The sequence below is a fragment of the Bos taurus genome, chromosome 12 (assembly GCF_002263795.3).
Source record: "Bos taurus isolate L1 Dominette 01449 registration number 42190680 breed Hereford chromosome 12, ARS-UCD2.0, whole genome shotgun sequence".
Lineage (NCBI taxonomy): Eukaryota > Metazoa > Chordata > Mammalia > Artiodactyla > Bovidae > Bos > Bos taurus.
The window spans coordinates 63,695,744-63,708,547 of record NC_037339.1 but is presented as its reverse complement, the minus strand read 5'-3'; positions in this window follow the sequence as shown (position 1 = coordinate 63,708,547).

The window sequence follows — 12,804 nt, the reverse complement described above, 5'->3', positions numbered from 1 at the left end:
ACATAAAATCTGTTCCTCACAGTTCAGGCAGAGCAGACCTGGGAATGACCTTTCTGTAGCCTTCTGAACACTCTGAAGTCTGTGTCCTGGGCTAGGGATCAGGCACCCTATGTGGCCTACTCATTGTGAAGGCCTCTTGCCCTGATCAGTGCCTGGAGTTCCTCGTATGCCTTTGCATAGCCTGCAAGCAGCCTATGATGTGAATAGTCACCCACCAAGCTGGGTTCCATCTGCAAGAACACACAGATGGCCACCAGTGCTCAGACTCCTAGTGCATATCTGTGACACCTGTCATTTATTTCCTGCTCTCCACTTGTACTCAGGAGGGTGGCCTTGTTGTTCACAAAGCAGCAAGGATCAGCTCCAGCCTGTTCAACAAGAGGACTTCATAGTGAGCAAATTACATCTTCTCCAATGGGACTCAGCCCTTCCCTGTTCATCCTTCCTTGGGTGTCATCCCATATTGCACTTCTATACACACTGTATTATTCTTTTACCATAGATACTCATTATTTACATTAACCTGCCTCCATGTAACCTACTATGCAGTTTCCATCTTCTGATTAGATTCAGCATGCTATATAAGTCAAGTACAAAGTAATGCAGAATATGCAAAGCCTAAGAATTCTGAATATAAGGAAATGGGAACTAAGATTTTTGTTACTAATATTTTTGCTATTTCCTAAAATTTGTTTCCCTTTTACAAAGATAGCCTGAAATGTGTATCCTGTATCAATTCAAGTTTCAAAGTACTAATTGTGTGCATATATGTGTGTGCGTGTGTGGTGTGTGTGTGTGTGTGTGTGCTTGCTTAGTCATGCCTGACTCTTTGTGACCACACGGACTATAGGCCAGCAGGCTCCTTTGTCCATGGAATTTCCAGGCAAGAATACTGGAGCAAGTTTCCATTTCCTTCTTCAGGGGATCTTCCCAACCCAGGGATCAAACCCGCATCTCTTGTGTTTCCTGCATTGGCAGGCAAGTTCTTTCACAGCCTAGCCACCAGGTAAGCCCTAGAACCAATTGCAGTGGTGGCCAAATTTTGTTCCACCCTTTATGTCTTTGGCAGGGAAGATCCAAAGGTGGTTTTCTCTTCATGAATGGGTTTATGATGAAATTCATAAAGATTTTATTATCACCAGAGAACACATGTTTCATATCATGGAATCAGAGAAAACTCCAGGCTCAGAACCTACACTGAGGACAGAGCCTGTACAAATTGTCAGCTTGAGTCTGTACTTGGACAGTCGTCCTTGTAACAAAACACCTCCATTCATTCACACGAGGAAGGATGAATGGGAGAAAAAAATTATCAAGAGAGACAAAAGAATTTCCTTATTATTTTACACTTTATTCTTTCCTCTGGGAATATTTTTAAATTTTTAAACACACCTTGCACAAGGATGACTATACATTAATATCAGAACAGTCCATGATGCAAGCAAAGCTAAAATGTTTCTAAATTTGTAATATAGTCTTAAATATAGGACCATTGAAAAGCAGATTTCTAGATGATAATTATATGAAAGATATTTAAGCTAAAATAGTTAGAAATAAAGGAATAAAATGTAGTCACTATACTACCATCTTTTCTTTAAAGGGATACTACTTTAAATTTCACCAAATGAGAAAGAGAATTTAATCAGAAATTTTATTCCCTCTTCTACATTTCTGAAAAGTGGAAAGTAATGAAAATCCAACAGGTAGTAAAAAAGAATGAATAAAAGCAGAGAACTTTTAGCATACTGCAGTAAAACATTAGTAGCAATATGGCACAATGGTATCATTTGATTTGATTTTATATCAGGCCTCTGAAACAGTAATACTGATAACAGTAATATTATCAACATTAACAACATAAGTCATTCAATATCATATTAATAATTTTATAGTAATAAAATTATTAACTGTATAAAACCCATACATAAAAAGCTTACCGAAAGACTTGGATGGTTGCTGTGGGGTAGAATAGAGTTACAGCCATATGAAGCCTTGTAGATATCACTTCTATGACTGATATCTATAGTCTGTGACTATATCTGTATATATAAACATGATCTGAAAATGAGCACCATTTTTAATCTGATAATCTAATTCCTCCTCCCATTTTCTCTCTAATCTCACTTTAAGAAAATTCTCCCCAAATGTGCCTTCTTCATGGGATTTATGTTACAGGTTTTTGCTAAGGCAGTTAAGGGGCACAGTCAATGGATAGGGAATAATGTAGGTTTAGCAGTAATGCTTTAAATATTTTGGAACTTAAGTGACTGAAACAAAGACCAGGGACCAGGGAGTTCCTTTGCTATAGTGACAGCTGCAGTGAGTGGACTAGTTTGTTTATCTGTGTGACCTTTGCTGTCATTTCTGCTGCTTAATCCTCAAGAGCTTCTGTGGGAACTGCCACTTTCCTAAATCCAATCTTCCACCATCCTAATGATTCCAAGAGGCCCTAGTATTTTTCCACTAAATCTTCTTGCTTAAAATTATTTAAAGGTATCATATTTTTTAATGGCCAGTTATTTAAGGACTGTTCTCTGCTCTTTTTGTCTGAAGATATCACATAAATAGATCCATTCCTAAAGCCCTCACAAATGAAACATAGTCTAGAAGGTGGAATTAGATCATATTTCTAATAATGGTTCTCTCCATGATCATGCTTCTCTGTATTCCCCTTTTTTACCACCTGTTGGATTTTATCATTCTACATTCCCAGCTGAGACTTTTGGGGTGATTCTACTTAGCTTCAGGTATTAGTGCTTTTAAATGGAAGTTGACTTCTTTCTATATTTATAATAGTTTATTATTTTAATATATAATCTAAAATATTCAGTAAAAAAAAAAAAACATAGAAAGGACAGATGCAATAATATCTTAAGCTTCAAGCAACATTAATTCTGTCCTGTACTCACATTTTTGACTTTACAATTTTCCTTGTACCTTCTTAAAGTAGACTTCTTAATACTTTATTACTTCATTAAGTGAACCCCCTTAAACATACATCTAAATATAGTTTAATACAGATGACTGTCAAATTAGTGATATTTTAACTTCAATGTTTTTCAAATTTATGATGGTGTGAAATAAATATGCCTTTAGTAGAAATTGTACTTCAGATTTTGCATTTTGATTTTTTCCTGGGCTAGAAATATGCAGGGTAGCTCTTTAGTAATACAGGGCAGTAGCTCCCAATCCCTGGAGAAGGCAATGACAACCCACTCTAGTACTCTTGCCTGCTGCTGCTGCTGCTAAGTCGCTTCAGTAGTGTCCGACTCTGTGCGACCCCATAGACGGCAGCCCACCAGGCTCCCCTGTCCCTGGGATTCTCCAGGCAAGAACACTGGAGTGGGTTGCCATTTCCTTCTCCAATGCATGAAAGAGAAAAGTGAAAGTGAAGTCGCTCAGTCGTGTCCGACTCTTAGCGACCCCATGGACGGACTGTAGCCCACCAGGCTCCTCTATTCATGGGATTTCCAGGCAAGAGTACTGGAGTGGGGTGCCATTGCCTTCTCCGGTACTCTTGCCTGGAGAATCCCATGGAGGGAGGAGCCTGGTTGGCTGCCGTCCATGGGTCACTAAGAGTCGGACATGACTGAGCAACTTCGCTTTCACTTTTCACTTTCATGCATTGGAGAAGGAAATGGCAACCCACTCCAGTGTTTTTTTTAAAGTAGCCTTTGTGTTAGATGAATGTGCCCTAGTATAGGACCAGAAAAAAAATATGTTCTGAACATTAAGGTAGGCTGACTAATTTGATTCTTGGTTAGGGGAGATCCCCTGGAGAAGGAAATGGCAACCCACTCCAGTATTCTTGCTTGGAAAATTCCAAAGACAGAGGAGCCTGGCGGGCTACAGTTCATGGGGTTGCAAAGAGTCACATGACTGAGTGACTGAGCACAAATGCACAAACTAATTTATGATATTCAGTAAGTTAGTATATTAAACACCTTTTTGACTTTTGATGTTTTCATTTACGGGAATAGAAACACATAACAATGTGTGTGTGTGTATATATATATATATATGTACATTTATAGGTAACCTATATGATATTTATTACTCAGTTCAGTTCAGTTCAGTCACTCAGTAGTGTCCAACTTTTTGCAACTCCATGAATCACAGCAGGTCCCCCTGTCCATTATCAACTCCCAGAATTTACCCAAATTCTTGTGCATCGAGTGGGTGATGCCATCCAGCCATCTCATCCTCTGTCGTCCCCTTCTCCTCCTGCCCCCAATCCCTCCCAGCATTAGGGTCTTTTCCAATGAGTCAATTCTTCTCATGAGGTGGCCAAAGTATTGGAGTTTCAGCTTCAGCATCAGTCCTTCCAATGAACACCCAGGACTGACCTCTCACCAGTCTTCTCCAACACCACAGTTCAGAAGCACCAACTCTTTGGTGCTTAGCTTTCTTCACAGTCCAACTCTCACATCCATACATGACCACTGGAAAAACCATAGCCTTGACTAGATGGACCTTTGTTGGCAAAGTAATGTCTCTGCTTTTCAATATGCTATCTGCTGCTACTGCTGCTGCTGCTGCTGCTAAGTCGCTTCAGTAGTGTCCAACTCTGTGTGACCCCATAGACGGCAACCCACCAGGCTCCTCTCTCCCTGGGATTCTTCAGGCAAGAACACTGTAGTGGGTTGCCATTTCCTTCTCCAGTGCGTGAAAGTGAAAAGTGAAAGTGAAGTCGCTCAGTCGTGTCCGACTCCTAGCAACCCCATGGACTGCAGCCTACCAGGCTCCTCCGTCCATGGGATTTTACAGGCAAGAGTACTGGAGTGGGGTGCCATTGCCTTCTCCGATATGCTGTCTAGGTTGATCATAACTTTCCTTCCAAGGAGTAAGTGTCTTTTAATTTCATGGCTGCAGTCACCATCTGCAGTGATTTTGGAGCCCCCAAAAATAAAGTCTGACACTGTTTCCACTGTTTCCCCATCTATTTCCCATGAAATGATGGGACCAGATGCCATGATCTTAGTTTTCTGAATGTTGAGCTTTAAGCCAACTTTTTCACTCTCCTCTTTCACTTTCATCAAAAAGCTTTTTATTTCCTCTTCACTTCTGCCATAAGGGTGGTGTCATCTGCATATCTGAGGTTATTGATATTTCTCCCGGCAATCTTGATTCCAGCTTGTGCTTCTTCCAGCCCAGCATTTCTCATGATGTACTCTGCATATAAGTTAAATAAGCAGGGTGACAATACACAGCCTTGATGTACTCCTTTTCCTATTTGGAACCAGTCTGTTGTTCCATGTCCAGTTCTAACTGTTGCTTTATTATTAGTAGAAGTCAAATAATTACATAATGTATATTTATATAGACTATTTAAAGTTATATAATGAAATTAATTGATTCATTTTTATGTGTGTAAAGGCAACATAAATGAGACATTAGGAGGAGCCTGGTGAGCTATAGTCCATGGGGTCACAAAGAGTCTGATACGACAGGGCAAAGTGATTCTATTTTTGTACATCAACTATATACTACTGTTTGTGTTTGTTCAGCTTAAATTTTAGTTTGGCTTTGGAATGTTATAACCTCATTCCATTTAAAATGGATTAATAGCTCCAAAATACAGTGAAAAACCTTGAGTATAGACTAACATAGGATCTTACAGGGACAGGTAAATTAGCAAGTATGTCAAGTATATCTTTCATACAAATGTCTGAGACAATGTTTGAGTTGGACTTCATGTCTCAGGAATCCATTCTTCTCTAATTTCCATATTGGCCTCTGCTAGAAGATTTTGTCAAATTAATTTAATGAGGCTATCAAGGCTTTTATTTCATCATTATGCCAACACAGTGGCAAATCTAATTATATATGTGTATATATAGCATAATAAATTATATTTTCATGAATGCATTAGAGCTTTTCAATAAAAAGCAAAATAAGCTAAGAACAGAAAATTCAACAGAACCAAAAAGGCAGTCTTCAAAGATGATGCCCTCATATATATATAGAAAAGATAAGTACATGTAATGTTATTGCCAAGACATTTATAACTTCAAAGCCAACCTGTATTCTATAAAATGAGAGAAAGAACAATGTGTGTTTGCCAACATTTCTTCCTCAAATGATACTATTAGATATTTCATAATGCAAATGACACAGTGTGAAGAGCAATTGCTGTCATTTGGATATGGTGGTAGGTATTTCAGTTTACAGTTTAATAAATCCATTGATGTGCAGAATATGAATCATTTCTTTGCATGTGTGTATGTTGTATATAAGGGAAACTACAAAGCTTCTTTTTATCATTGAAACCCATGCTAGAGAAAGAGATAATTTTAACTGTGTCAGGCATTATGTTGAGCTGTAGGTAAGTTCAAAAGAAATGCTTCAGAACCAGTACTGACAGCATCAGCTGTTTGGGGGGCAAGGTAAAATATTCCTATGCAAATAGAAGTTAGAATATAATGCCTGTTCATACATTATTTGATTATTCCAAGACAGCAACTGGTGATCAGTTGCATGCCTCATCTAGATTCAGTGCAAAAGGGATATTTAACATTTTTAATACAACCAAATCATGGCCATGGCTTATATACACAGAGCCTACTGTGCCATTCAAACAAAATAAAGCAACAGGATTTAAGTTTCCATACTAAAACACTGTGTTAAAGGAAAAAGAGATCACATAAATTTTACAAGGAGTGAAGAGATTATATATTATTTGCTCAGACCAATTAATTACTTTGCGTTCTAGTGGCTTCTTCCAAGTGGCTTTTTCTTACTGATCATTATCCAAGGAGGCAACATATCTATTAAGCTTATAACAGCTTTCTTTGAAAAAAACTGTACACACAATTGTGTTCCTTCAGATGGCAATGTGTCTATTTGGATAAAAATTTTTTTTTCAATACAGTCTCCTTTGAGTTAATGCTGTATACTCTCTGGGACTGTTTTCCTTCTGAACAGTTAAACTGTATGAAAAAAAAAAATTCAAACACTTGAACTTATACTTGAAAATGTAAAATTGTAAATTGTGTATGTATAGTTACTAAGTTGTGTCCAACACTTTGCAACTCCACGTACTGTAGCTCACCACGCTCCTGTGTCCATGAGATTGCTGAGGCAAAATACTGGAGTGGGCTGCCATTCCCTGGAGAACCAGGGGATCTTCCCAACTCAGGGATCGAACCTGCATCTCCTGCCTTGGTAGGCAGATTCTTTACTGCTGAGCCACCAGGGAAGCCCCAAATCTCATATAGTAGTGACAAGGTGTAAGAAAGGTAGATGAGAAAGCTGACCTTGAATTTGTCACACATTTCACAAAATTGGGAAATATTATTAAAATATCAGCTATCAGCTGATAATCATTTATCATAATAAGTTCTAAAATACTATATTTTATACTTAAAAAGTACTTTTTAAAGTAGTTTTAAAGTATTTTTTCTAAAACTGTTGATCTCACATATGATGAATACCTTTTAAATGATCACTTACAATTTTAGTAACTAGTGATTAAGGCAACAGAAATTATCCAGCCAATGTTTTATAGTGGAGAAAATTAGTCCTTTATAGAAAAGTAACTTGAAAATAAAGTGACATTGATAAAGAAGCTAAAAATTACAGGAGAGTGGTGTAAACTCTGAGTTAAGAAATGTGTGTAGCAATGATGCTCATCTGTTATAACCAAGTCAGATTTTTATGTTTTTTATTTACTTGATTTTATCCCTTGCCAAATCTTTGTCATATAGAACTTTACACATTAAATATGCCAGATAACACAATGGTCATTAAATGACTAAATTGGTGACACTTAATCTAATCATTTGTTTTTAAAATGTAAAGAAGCTGACATGCTAACTTTTTTTTTTATATTCCAACAAGCAGTTTGAAAAAATTGGAAATTCAGAAAGTGAAGTGTTTCTCTAAGATTTTAATATATTTTGAAGTATTCTGCTTATAAAATGAACATTAGAATAGCACATGAGTTAAGGGTAAAGATTCTGGAGGAAAATTGTCTTGTTTTAAATTCTGAATCTATCATTCATTAGCATTACATTTGTGAAATTGCCTTAGCTAACCCATACCTTAATTACACTTTTACAAAATTAAAATTATATAGGAACAGTATATTTATCATGGAAACTGAAATTTTTGCAAAGATAAAATGGTAAAAATAGATTTCAAAAAGGTCACTCAAATGAAACACCTAAAATAATATATTTATTATTATAAATAATACCCTATAAATATACTGTATACTTTGGGATGGGAATACTAGACGACATTGCCTGCCTCCTAAGAAATATGTTTGCAGGTCAACAAGCAACAGTTAGAACTGACATGGAACAATGGACTGGTTCCAAATTGGGAAAAGAGTACATCAAGGCTGTATATTGTCACCCTGCTTATTTAACTTATATGCAGAGTACATCATGCAAAACAATGGGCTGAATGAAGCACAAACTGGAATCAAGATTGCCAGGAGAAATGTTAATAACCTCAAATATGCAGATGGAACCACCCTTATGGCAGAAAGCAAAGAGGAATTAAAGAGTCTCTTGATGAGGGTGAACGAGGAGAGTGAAGAATCTGGCTTAAAACTCAGCATTCAAAAAACTAAATTCATGAGATCCAGTACCATCACTTCATGGCAAATAGATGGGGAAACAATGGAAACAGTGACAGCCTTTATTTTCTTGGGGTACAAAATCATTGCAGATGGTGATTACAACCATGAAATTAAAAGATATTTGCTCCTCGGAGGAAAAGCTATGACCAACCTAGACAGTATATTAAAAAGCAGTGACGTTACTTTGCCAACAAAGGTCCATCTAGTCAAGGCTATAGTTTTTCCAGTGGTTATGTATAGATGTGAGCGTTGGACTATAAAGAAAGCTGAGCACTGAAGAAATGATGCTTTTGAACTGTGGTATTGGAGAAGACTCTTGAGAGTCTCTTGGACTGCAAGGAGATCCAACCAGTCCATCCTAAAAGAGATCAGTCCTGAATATTCACTGAAAGAACTGATGCTGAAGGTGAAACTCCAATACTTTCACCACTTGATGCGAAGAGCTGACTCATTAGAAAAAACCCTGATGCTGCAAAAGACTGAAGGCAGGAGGTGAAGGGGATGGCAGAGGATGGGATGGTTGGATGGCATCATCGACTCAATGGCCATGAGTCTAGCAAAGTCCAGGAAATGGTGAAGGACAGGGAAGCCTCACATTCTGCAGTTGTGGGATCACAAAGAGTTGGACATGACTGAGTGACTGAACAAAAACCTACAAGGATATTAATGTTCTCAAATTAATCTTCAAATTAACATTCTAGCTGGATAAAATAAAATTTCAGTATTTTTGACAACATTTTCCTTAATATATGCACAGAAGAATAATGGCCTTGAGGTCAACTGACAGCAAAAATGGAAACTATAGCAGATATGTACTTAGTCACTCAGTCATGTCCAACTTTTTGCAAACCCATGGACTGAATTCCACCAGGCTCCTCTGACCATGGGGATTCTCCAGGCAAGAATATTGGAGTGGGTTGCCATGCCTTCCTCCAGTAACACATAATACAAAGCCATACTATAAAAGAAAATCCTATAAAATAGGAACAAGAAAAATATGCACTCTTACAGAAAAAAAAAAGACAAAATACATAAACAAGCATCTGAAGACATGCTCAGATTAACTTGTAGTTAGGGAAATACAGATTAAAACAATTCTGGGTTCAATGAATCTCCAACAAAATGGCAAATATAAAGCTAGACAATGCCTCATGGTGATGGAGGATACAGAAACATGAACACATGCACCGAAGGTAAACTTAGGGACTGCTTAGGTCAGAAAAAATATATTTCATTGCCTTAGAAACTTATTCCTGTTCATATCTTCCTGGGAATTTTCATATAGGATATATATAAGGATGCTTATCACAATGTTAACTTTTGAGCCAAGGATTGGAGGTAATCTTGGATTTTTATCACTAGAAGAATGAATAATTAAAGCATTAAAAGTGTATGCTCTAATTATGAATACATTAAAAATATCTGAGTGTAAAGCTAAGAGTCAGAAGGTCTTGACTTACCATTTCCACAGAAATAAATATTACTAAGAAACTGAACAAATGCCATGATCTGTATCTGTGTGTGTGTATGAGTGCACTCAGTTGCTTTCAGTCATGTCTGATTATTTCCAGTCCCATGGACTGTAGCCCTCTGTCCATGGTATTTTCCTGGCAAGTTGGAAGTAAGTTGCCATTTCCTTCTCCAGGATATCTTCCCAACCCAGGGGTCAAACCCTCATCTCCTGCATTGGGAGGTGGATTTTTTATCACTGAGCCACCTGGTAAGCCCATGTATATATACAAGCCTAAATACACCTGCCAATGGTATTTAATATTCAAAAATGGAAAACTGATAATAAAAATTGTACTATGATGTAATAAGTTTATGATGGTAATTATTGACAAGGAAGACTAAAGAACACAAATTACAAGCACATTTTTTTGGATAAAATCTTAATTCATCTGCATATACATATGGATATACATATATGCATTGTCACCTACAAAGTAACTCTTGCTAGCTACCTTTGCAAGGATCAAATTATAAACCGCTGCAGTTGTTGATGTTAAACACCTGATGTAAGGAGTTAAGGGTAGAGCTCAAGACTGAGGCAGTCTGTGCTGCTGGACAAAATAGTGGAAAATTTCTTCAGATAGATATTTTCAGGAGATTTAAGGGCCCAATACTTGCATCTCTTCATATCCAGGAAGGCATTAAAATTTTTCATGGTGACATCTGGTCCTCAAGACTAGTAGTAACCTTCTGCATAAAATATGTGCTTGATTGAATGTATTCCCCACTCACCAAAATCACACATGTACTGACCTTCCGTCTACTTCCTGGGAGCAGTTTCTTAGAGATATCTGAAATGCTGTCTCTTGGGCTATACTATTGAGATTTCAAGTTATCAAGTCACAATTTCTAATTTTTTTTATTTTTTTCCCTTAAAGTACATATATATTTCCTTTAAGCTACATACATTTTTTTTTCTGTTTTCATATACTTTTTTCTTTTTCCCCTTAAAACTCAACAACAATTAAACATGCATTCAGAAATATTTAAAAACTCATAATACTTTTCAAATTTGGTTTCACCAAATTTTACTTTTCATTGATTCTGAATCAAAAAGAAAGCAAAATTACCTTCTGAATATGGAAAGAAAGGGAAATTTTCAAAAACAAACTGTCAAAGTTCTGGTTAAAACCTTGCCTATTGTTTGAGATAGAAGCAGCAAAATATTGCCTAATTTTCCAATATCAAGTTAAGGTCATAATGAAAGATTATTTCCTAAACATTCTAGATCCAATTAGGTATCTCCCTGGTGGTAAATTAGAAAAAGACTACTATATTATAAAGTGTTTTGATTCAAGTCAGGTTACTAAGTTATGTCTGGAAAATTTGGATATCTTGGGTATTTGGGCTACCCTGTCCTGCCCCAGGCCCAGATATACTGACCTGTATAATCATGGAAAAGCCTTAGGAAAAATTAGGGAGTGGGATGCACATGATTTGTGGTTCAGAGACCTCAGAATTTTTATGTATAATGCCAGCTGTTAGTCTCTTCTTTCTAGTGAAGATTGCCATTATTATAATTAAATTCACTGAGGTTTCATTGAATCCTCACGTATATAATCTCTCTTAAAAACAAAGTTTGAAAGCACTCCCCAGCTTCCACACACAAACTTGTTCATTCAACATGTTTCACTATTAGAGTCAAATTCACTATTTTGTAACATTTGCATCTTGAGCATTATGTACAACAAAAATAAAACACTAATGATAATTCTCCATTTAAAGAGGGCAAACCCTAGATAAATTTTACATTGGGTTCAAGCATTAGACAAAAAATAGATAACACAATGTAGAAAAGCTAGTAAATTATTATTATTACGGAGACCTTTACTTAAAGGTTTTTGCTATTTTTGGAATAATTAGCTATGTAATCATAATTTGTCATTATATTACGAACTTAAACATTCAATTAGTATTCATAAAATGGGTACTGTGCATGTCGGTGTAGGACACTACATAATAAGTTTACAGAGGTTAAAAAAAAAAGCTTCTCCTTGAAGACAACTTGGCTAGAACATCTTCTAAGTCCCTTACTATTCTACAATGCTAAAGTCTACAATGTAATTCTAACAGAGGATTAAGTATTACTTGTTTTCTTTTTATTGTACCTGCTGTGTGACCTTAGGAAAATGATTTAAACCATTTGAATATTACTTTCATTATCTGTAACTCAAAGTCATGGTGAGGATTATTCTGAAAATATATGCAAAGTACTGTGCATGTTATGCTTATTCATGACAGCATTTTGATACTTTCAAATTTATTTTGCATTTTAATATAGGGAATATTGGAAAAGACTCTGATGCTGGGAGGAATTGGGGGCAGGAGAAGGGGACAACAGAGGATGAGATGGCTGGATGGCATCACCGACTCGATGGACATGAGTTTGAGTGAACTCCGGGAGTTGGTGGTGGACAGGGAGGCCTGGTGTGCTGTGATTCATGGGGTCACAAAGAATAGGACATGACTGAATGACTGTACTGAACTGAACTGACAGTGCATATACAATTTTAAAAATAATGCATTATGAAAATAGTGCACAAAGTTAAATGACTTTATCTAGTGAAGCCAGGACAATAATACTGTGACATGAAAGTATTTTTAGTTTTTTAACTTATAATGACAACAGATTAAAGCCCAAATCATATCATCCTTGATAAAATTAATGGGGAATAAAGTTTAGGAAGTAACAAGCAAGCAATCAT